The sequence below is a fragment of the Ailuropoda melanoleuca genome, chromosome 1, assembly GCF_002007445.2.
Source record: "Ailuropoda melanoleuca isolate Jingjing chromosome 1, ASM200744v2, whole genome shotgun sequence".
NCBI classification, from domain to species: domain Eukaryota; kingdom Metazoa; phylum Chordata; class Mammalia; order Carnivora; family Ursidae; genus Ailuropoda; species Ailuropoda melanoleuca.
The window spans coordinates 128,352,000-128,361,603 of record NC_048218.1 but is presented as its reverse complement, the minus strand read 5'-3'; the positions used below and the strand labels follow the sequence as shown (position 1 = coordinate 128,361,603).

General features: G+C 40.0%; 1 protein-coding gene across 1 annotated transcript in view; it reads right to left on the bottom strand.

Annotated features, from left to right (window-relative positions):
- Nucleotides 1–9,604, bottom strand: part of SLC26A5 (solute carrier family 26 member 5) — a 51,389-nt gene that overhangs the window by 30,471 nt on the left and 11,314 nt on the right. The window lies entirely within an intron of this gene.

The following is a 9,604-nucleotide window of genomic DNA, read 5'->3' as shown; positions in this document are numbered from 1 at the left end:
TATAAAGTAGTTTTAAAAAGTGAACTAAATCTACTTGTGTTATCATCAATAAATCTCAAAAACTTAACTTTCAATAAAAATGCAAGGCTCAGATACTTCAAGGATACAATAATTTAAACAGTTAAACAATGTATAAAGCAATACTATACGTTTATGGACACATATATGTAGTAAATGTATAAAACCAGGAATGATAACGAGAAACACTAGGATCAGGGTGGTGTTTCCTTCAGAGAGAAGGGGAATCAGACTCAGAGGAGATAATGCTTTAACTTACTGTATCTACAATGTTTTAGTTTGTAAAACAATTGGTGCAAATAGAGGAAAACATTTAGATTTGATTAAGCCTTGCAGTAAGTGAATGGGAGTTTGTTACATGATTCTTTGTATTTGTCTGTATATTTGAACTATATACCTTATAATGAAAATTAAGTGCACAACTAAATCCACTGTTCCCACCTGTAGGAAGTTAACATCAGAGGAGATGGGAGTTAGCATGAGCTAACAGTTAGGTATCTATGTGTGACCATAGGAGTGCGGGGGATTACTGACGTTGCTCAATATAATTCCTGCGGGACGAGAAGTTAGTTTTTCACCAAACAGAAATTACATTCACACTGAACTCAGGCTCGTGTGCTCAACCACAAAACATCACGCAAAAATAAGTACCTATGTCTGAGGAGGTTAACAATTCCAGAGTCTAGAATAAAAAGGAAGCCTAACAGCAAATGCAGGCAAGTACCAATAAGGAGGATATGAGCAGGTTAGTCTGGAGAAAGAGGATCTTGCAGAAGAATCTGACAAACAGAGATCATATGTCTTTTGTTTAAGCTAGCAAGGATGGTTGGCCATGTCTCGGCTAACTTTTTAAGACCACTCTAGAACTCATCGTAACACCTAAGAACGCCTGGGCTGATTTATGTGAGTGAAGTCTGACAAAGGGCAAGGCAACCACTCTGCCTTCCCCCGAACTCCTCCAGAACATTACATGACAGTGTTGTAGAACCATCTGTAATTCAGGCAACGTACCGCTCGAGCTGCTTTCAGCCGTGGTACCCATGCCCACAGTTCCGTTCATTCTGATGAGAAATGCCATTTCCCCCCTCACTCTCCTTCCATTCTCCCTACACCCTGATCATTGTATCTTTCAAAAGCCTGGTTTTGTCTTCTGCTTCTATGAAGTTTTCCCTTACCACTAATCCCCCACAGACTGGGTCTATACTTACTACTTGTGTAATTTCCCATTTTTCCTCCCACTGATTATAATTATTGGTCTCTTTTTTAATTTGTCTGTATACCTCCTTGGTCCTCTTCTGTCCTATTTCAGAAAGGTTATATCTTCTTTCATAGAGTCACTCAAAGAGAAAAAGACAAGGTAGATCTGAGGGAGTTCTAATAAGAGTCAGACTTTCTTTTTCCCCTGTTGCAAAAACCCAGTTTTACCATTGATTTTACTGTTCCCCAACATCAGTTTGCCCAGATGTCAATGGGATGGATTGTGATGTTGTATCATCTACAATCAGTGGGACCAAACCTGACACAATGGTCTGGGGAAGGTTTAAAGTACTAATATCAGGGCCTCACTTTGAACCTCCTGAAATAGGATTTCCAGGGGTAGGGCCTGGACAATGGACATCACTCTGTGTGGGTTTGGGCATGAACTGTTGTACCCATGTGTGACAGCCTTCTCTAAAGATTTCAGAGCAACAGAATAGGTGTTTACATTAAAACTCAGCAAGGAAATAAAATATCTTTTTTAAAAAGGAGAAGGGAGAGGGAGAAGGAGACTCGCTGCTGAGCATGGAGCCCAACTCGGGGCTCTATCCCAGGACCCTGAGATCATGACCTGAGCTGAAGTCAGATGCTTAACTGACTGAGCCACCCAGGTGCCCTGGAAATAAAATATTTCCAAAATATTAGACATTCTTTTTTTTATTTTTAAAAATTTTATTATGGTATGTTAGTCACCATACAGTACTTCATTAGTTTTTGATACAGTATTCCACGATTCATTGTTTGCATATAACACCCAGTGCTCATTGGAATACGTGCCCTCCTTAATACCCATCACTGGGCTAACCCATCCCCCCACCTCCTCCCCTCTGAAACCCTCAGTTTGTTTCCTGGAGTCCATAGTCTTTCATGGTTCATCTCCCTGATTTCCACCCCCTTCATTTTTCCCTTCCTTCTCCTAATGTCCTCCACGCTATTCCTTATGTTCCACATATAAGTGAAACCATATGACAATTGTCTTTCTCTGCTTATTTCACTTACCATAATCCCCTCCACTTCCCTCCATGTCAATACAAATGGTGGGTATTCATCCTTTCTGATGGCTGAGTATAGACATTCTTATCCTTATTCTCAAAAGTCCTTTGGCTATTCTCAACAGGATTCCTCATTGATACCCATTACTCTGAAGGTCATTTGCCAACACCTCATTTCTCCTTCTAGAACTTCAAAATTCCTTCTACTTTATTAAGCAGGGCAATTACATGTGTGCTTTAAAAGTTACCTAAGAGACACAGGCTCTCGTGTACCAGCAGGACCTGACCTTGGGGAGGACAGGGACAGCTCCTCCCTGCCCACAGTGGGAAGGCAGAGTACGTGCATATAAATGTGCTTAGGCTGGTAGATCTGGTGCTAGAAAGATGAGTTTTCTCTTTTGTGAATTGTATTGAAAGGGAGAAGGATGGGCGCCTGGGTGGTTCAGTCGGTTAAGTGTTGGACTCTTTTTTTTTTTTTTAAAGATTTTATTTATTGACAGAGATAGAGACAGCCAGCGAGAGAGGGAGCACAAGCAGGGGGAATGGGAGAGGAAGAAGAAGGCTCACAGCGGAGGAGCCTGATGTGGGGCTCGATCCCACAACGCCGGGATCACACCCTGAGCCGAAGGCAGACGCTTAACCACTGTGCCACCCAGGCGCCCCAAGTGTTGGACTCTTGATTTCGGCTCAGGTCATGATCTCAGGAGCGCTTGGCGGGGAGTCTGCTTGAGATTCTCTCTCCCTCTCCCTCTGCCCCCACCCCCCGCTGCTCTCTCTCTCTCAAATACATAAATAAATCTTAAAAAAAAAAAAGTGAGAAGGAAAGAGAGACTGTTGGAGGTCTAAGGAAAGAGAAGTTAGACCAGAGATTGACAAGGTATCGCCAGGCAGTACTGTGTCTACTTGATGTCCGTGATCTTACTTGTAAGTAGAAACTAATAAATACATACATTTTTCTTCCACTAAAATAATAATAATGATGATAATAATAATAATAAGTAATTTAAAAAAAAGTTCCCCAGGAGATTCAGATGATCAGCTAGATAGGTATTTGGCATGTTAAAAGATACTGGCTTTCAACTCTGCCTAAACTCAGAATCTCCTCAGGTGCTTTTAAAAACAAGAAATCCTGGGCTCCACACCAGACTAATTAGAGCACAACCTCCAGGAGGGGAGCCCAGGCATTTTCTTAAAAAAATATCCTAAGATGATTTTAATGAGAACCACTGGCTTAAAACCTAAGAGAGACAGAGAAATACACATGAAAAAGACACAAGAAAACCACAAATAATTTGAAATAATTTTGAAGACGAATTTGTAATACAAGGACATGATGTAGCAGTAAAAATACTTCTTTGAATTTGCCATTTTCATTTAGGGAATTGGTTCTCAGCCCTGGCTGCTCACTGCAATCACCTGGGTAGCTACTGATGTCTGACTCCACGGCCAGGGATTCAGATTTAATTGGTCTGGGAGGCAGGCAGGGGCTGAGAATGTAAAAGGCTCTCCAGGTGACGATAATGCATAGCTCAAGTTCATCCAAACAAAAAAGAAAACACTGGATAGGGTGTAAATAAATTGTGCGCAATGCATTATAACACTGTCTTTACTTATGTGTGTCTTTGAAATATTTAATAAAAAATTACAAAACAGAAAAATATCTAGCTTAGGTTTTTCAAGCAAAGTCTTGTTTCTATTGTTACATTCTCAAAACAAGAGTTGTGTGTCGGTGAGCCGTGCAAGGCCCATTAAACTTTATACGGTCTCAGTTGTTACAAACACTTCTTTCTGGGTTTAAATTAGGAGCAAGTCTCAAAGAAAGATCTCAAAACATTAGATGGATTTAGGAAATCATTAGGGTATATACTCTCTGTAGGGCTGCCAAATAAAATATAGGATGTCCATTAAATTTCAATGCAGACAAACACCAAATACTTTTTTAGGATATGTTCCAAATATTGCATAGAGCATAGTTACATTAAAATTTTATGTTTTATCTCAAATTTTACTGGGTATCTTATGGCCACTGTAACTCCCTTTAGGTTAGGAAAAGACAAAGAGGGGATTCTCAAATATTTTTGAGGTGTTAGGACCCTGGCTATAGTCTTAAGTTTCCTTGAGATATCTGTTTGGCAGTTTTTCTTGCCTGGGAAAAGAAAGGAGTGCTGGGAAGGGTAAGGACGGGACAGGAGAAGAGGGTATTATAAAGAAAGGCTGTCCTTTTGGGGAACTTTTAATGCTCATCAATGATTAAATAATTAAAGCCATGAAGGCTATCAATAACCCCTTTATCAGAAGAGCGGCAAAGAAACCAAGGGACCAACGTGAGCAGATCAAATGACCAGACTCTTATCTGACAGATAATGAGCTTCCAGTGTGCTGATTAAAACATAAATCACCAACTTGTAAAACCACACTAACTCTCACATGAGAAAAGCTACTTCTAAGATGGTCTAAAGAGACAAATCTGACAGGTCCTCCAACAAAAATACTAGCGACAGAAAAGCAAAATGACCTGGAGGTTCAAATCCTGTTTTCCACAGCTATGAAAGAAGGGATTTAAAAACAGTTTTCATCATAGATTTCTAGGTCTGAAAGTCATCTTGAAGATGATCCAATCTAACTCCCTCCCTTTGTAGGTGGGAAAACCCATCTACGCTCACGTGGGGGTAGTAAGTGACTTCTCCAAAAATATTCTCAAAACACAAACCTTGTTTCCTATTCAAAGTGCCATCAAATTTAAAAGGCACAGATATTTAGAAATAAAAACAAAACAGAGGCACCCTTTTTAACATCAAACTAAAAGCAAGAATTAGTTGCTTGCCCATAATGGAGATTCACGATGGTTTTGTGGGAGATGCTCCAACATGGAGGTCAGGATCAGGGTCCAGCCCTAGCTCTGCACCTCAGGCATCTGAGCCATTCAATACCTTTACGACAGGGCCAACTAGACAGCAGCAACTTGGAAGAGTGTCCTAATCACCTAGGGAGCTTGAAACAACAGATTTCCAGGTCCTTTAGAGATGCTGAGTTAGTAATTCTGGAATATGAATCATTTAAAGCTCATAGCGGGAGACTGAGGAAGAGCCTGTTGGGAAACCCAATGCTGTTGACTTCTGTTCAGTGATGGCTACTTAGGCCTCAAAAATGCTTGTTGAATGAATACAGAAAAACAACTTGCCTCTCTGAGTCTTAGTGTCCTCCTCATCCTTAAGTAATATTTCCAGTGACGACACTCTGAGAACAGTATTTGGCAAGCTTGTCCCAAATACCAATTAAATCTCTGTGGATTTAGCTAGAATGGGTTCAGTTGTCTGAAAGTTAAGGCACCCCCCCCACACACACCAGTTCAGTAATGCTTTTCAGTTTGAAAGTGAGTATTCTTCACTGTGGACTGAAGGTATCAGAATAGAGACAGTTTCAGGGCATCCGTCCATCTCTTCAAAGTAATCGACTTCTATAACCCTAATTACAATTATATAATTAATTACATAATAATCTAATTTGTCCTAATGCTTATGTTGTCGACCTTTTCATTCCAAGTATGCAAGCACATGCCCAAACTTACTATATCTTTCACATAATTTCTCTACGGGCGTCAACTAACAAAAATGAATGTTATTTATTATGAACATTTTCTACACNCTATAACCCTAATTACAATTATATAATTAATTACATAATAATCTAATTTGTCCTAATGCTTATGTTGTCGACCTTTTCATTCCAAGTATGCAAGCACATGCCCAAACTTACTATATCTTTCACATAATTTCTCTATGGGCGTCAACTAACAAAAATGAATGTTATTTATTATGAACATTTTCTACATGTCCCAGGGCATGCACTTTTCTATAACAGACATGGCATACAGAAAAGGCTTCATGACTTGCAGTCCAGAAAACAATTTTTCACTTATGACTTTATCAACCTTTTCCTGAAAGCGATTTGGAAAAGCTGCTTCCTTCTCTCTATTCTTCTGGGACTCTTAGCATATATTATCTGCTCTTCCTTATTAACAATTTGATTAACTGCGGTGGCCAATATGTACAAAGAGCCAAAGGCCCTAAAATCTTTGCAGGCTGCTCCTGAATGTGGATGGTAAGCTCTGTGAGGCCAAGACCACTGTCCGCAAAACACTGGCACATACCCCCACACGCGGCAGTCTCCCAGACATTTGGTGACTTCTCCCCACGTGTGTTTGATGGTGGGGGCCAAAGCGGCCAGAGTCCTTAGCTCGGTGCTCTGCTCATCTTTTCCCTCTTCTTTTAGATTTATCATCCTCCTCTTAAATTCCTCTGCTAAAGGATTATGAGATTTCTATCCAAAGATGCAACATCGTACATTATAGGGTTTGGGTTCAGAAGGACCATGTTTGGAGGCTGGAACTGGCACTTAACAGCTGTGTGTTTTTTGCAAGGTACATCAGTTTTCTGTCCCTTCATCTGCTTATCTGTAAACAGCAGTTACGTCCAGGCTGTGGAGTCCCACAGACCATGTTCTGATTCTGCCATGATGATAGGACACCTGGCACATTATTTGACTTCTCTAAGGGGGGGATCCTAAGTCCTGGCTTATGCTTGCTGTCCCAGAGTAATTATTATTTCCAAAAGTGTCCTGGATTGGAAAATACATTCTAGGTTTCCTTCAGATTCTTCAGCAGTAACACTGAAATAAACATAAAACTTCAATATAGATCTGTGAGGAATAAATTAGAGAATGTTTCCAAAGCACTTATCGTGGGGGGGCGCTGGCACACAGTAAGTGCTCAATAAGTGTGACTGTTATAATTATTGCTGTGGGCAGGGGGCCTCATTTCCTTCAATCTCAAGTTGCTTATTTGAAAATGGGGATAATGATTTTTCCTCTGTTTTTATTTAATTATCTTTTTGAATCATTAATATACTCACATGGCTCAAAAATTCATGTATAAAAAGAATTAAAGTGTAGTCTCACTTTTGTTCTATGGCTGGAAGGCAACTTCCTGTGTGTCTTTCCAGAAATATTTTACGCAGACGGATATGAATACATAGTCTCCTTCTCATGACGGTAGCATGACTTAATACTGTTCCACACCTTGCTTTTCTCACTTAATATCTCTTGGTGATCTTTCCATATCACTATAAAATGGATTCCTCATTTTTTAAAAAGTATTTATCCACTTGAGAGAGAGAGAGAGAGAGCAAGCGTGGGAGGGGGAGAGGGAGAGAGAGAATCTCAAGCAGACTCTTTGCTGAGCATGGAGCCGGAAGTGGGGCTCGATCTCATGACCCTGAGAGCATGACCCGAGCTGAAACCAAGAGTCAATACCCAATGGGCTGAACCACCCAGGCACCCGCACATTGTTATATTTTCTACATAGCTGCACAGCATGCTGTTACACAGACGCTCATCATTTGCCTCCCCAGTCCCAACACTGCTGCACTGGGGTTAATGTGAGAGTTATAAAGCACGTAAAATAAGGGACTCCAGAGATATTTACGATTACCTTTTTAATCAATCTCACACTTATTTCCTTTTACCTGCTCCATTTCTCAATGCCTTGGGTCTCTATCCACTCATTCATTCAATATCATTCTACTGACTCTCTACCTCCATGTTTGGCTGTCACATCCATGTTGGCTTAGAGACCAGTAAGCTATGATATATGCCCTCAGGACCCTTGTCATCTAATGTCTTTGCAGCCTCCTACCTCCTTTTAAGGATTTCTTACAGGTGGGTAGAAGCATATGAAATGATAGAGCATATAGAACACGGAAGGTTCTGGGGATGGGAGCAAAAGATTATTGGCAAGGAAATATCATTTAGGAAATGAGATCAAGGGCCTTTGATATATAAATCATGATTTTTTTCCTTATAAAATATATGAGCACTGTGGAAATTTAGAAATGTTTCATTTTCTCATGCAAAAATAATACATGTTCAATGTATCTTATGAATATGTACATTTGTGTATATATAATGTATATTTACATGGCTGGATATTGTCTTAATAGTTTTGCATTAAAATTTTTGTTTTTATTTATTTATTTTTTAGATTTTATTTATTTGACAGAGATAGAGACAGCCAGCGAGAGAGGGAACACAAGCAGGGGGAGTGGGAGAGGAAGAAGCAGGCTCATAGCAGAGGAGCCCAATGTGGGGCTCGATCCTATAACGCCGGGATCACGCCCTGAGCCGAAGGCAGACGCCCAACCGCTGTGCCACCCAGGCGCCCCTAAAATTTTTGTTTTTAAAGATTTTATTAATTTATTTGAGAGAGAGGAAGTGGAGGGAGAGGGAGAGAGAATTTGAAGCAGACCACACTGAGCATAGAACCAGACGCAGGGCTCTATTTCACAATCCTGAGATCATGACCTGAGCCAAAATCAAGAGTCAATGCCCAACTGACTGAGCCACCGAGGCGTCCCTGTATTAAAAATTTTTTACTCAGACACCCGGGTGGCTCAGTCGGTTAAACATCTGCCTTTGGCTCAGGTCATGATCCCAGGGTGCTGGGATCAAGTCCCACATCGGACTCCCTGCTCAGCAGGGAGTCTGCTTCTCCCTCTGCCTGCAGCTTCCCCTGCTTGTGCTCTCTCTCTCTCAAGAGAAAATAAAATATTTTTTAAAAAGCTTTAAAAAAATAAAAAATAAAAAATAAAAATAAAATAATAAATTTTTACTTAACATGATATCATAAGCATTTTGCCATGTTAATGACAATTGCAGAAGCATAATTTTTAATGGTTGCATAATATTTTCTAATATACATATACAATGATTTAACCACCTTCCCTATTATTAGACACTTCAGCTACTTTAAGTAGGCCCTATGCCCAACGTGGGGCTCGAAATCACAACCCTGAGCTCAAGAGTCACATGCTCTACTGACTGAGACAGCCAGGCAACCCCAAATTTTTGCTATTACAAGTGGAATTTTGGTTTTGGTCTGTGTGAGTTCACATGAGATAATAAAAAAAAAAAAGTTCACCTTTAAACAATGTCAATACTCATTTTAAGTATTGGGTAACTTACAAAGTAAGTATATAAAAACTACAAGTTGACTTAATATGAATGGTACATATTTATGTGAGCTGCTGCTTTATGCACAATAATAGTTAAACGTAATTACAGCAGTTAACATTCACTGAGACAGTGGAATTAAAGACTCCTAGCACCCACGTGTTTTTCAGATGATGTATCTGAGGCTCTGATAGGATAAGAACAGCCAGGATGGGACTCAGGCCTGCTGATTTCAGGAACCATGCATGTATGCAATGCTGCCTCATTAATGGTGTGTCAGATTGACCATGCCAGAATGTTTATCTAATGTTACTGAAATGATAGTAATTACA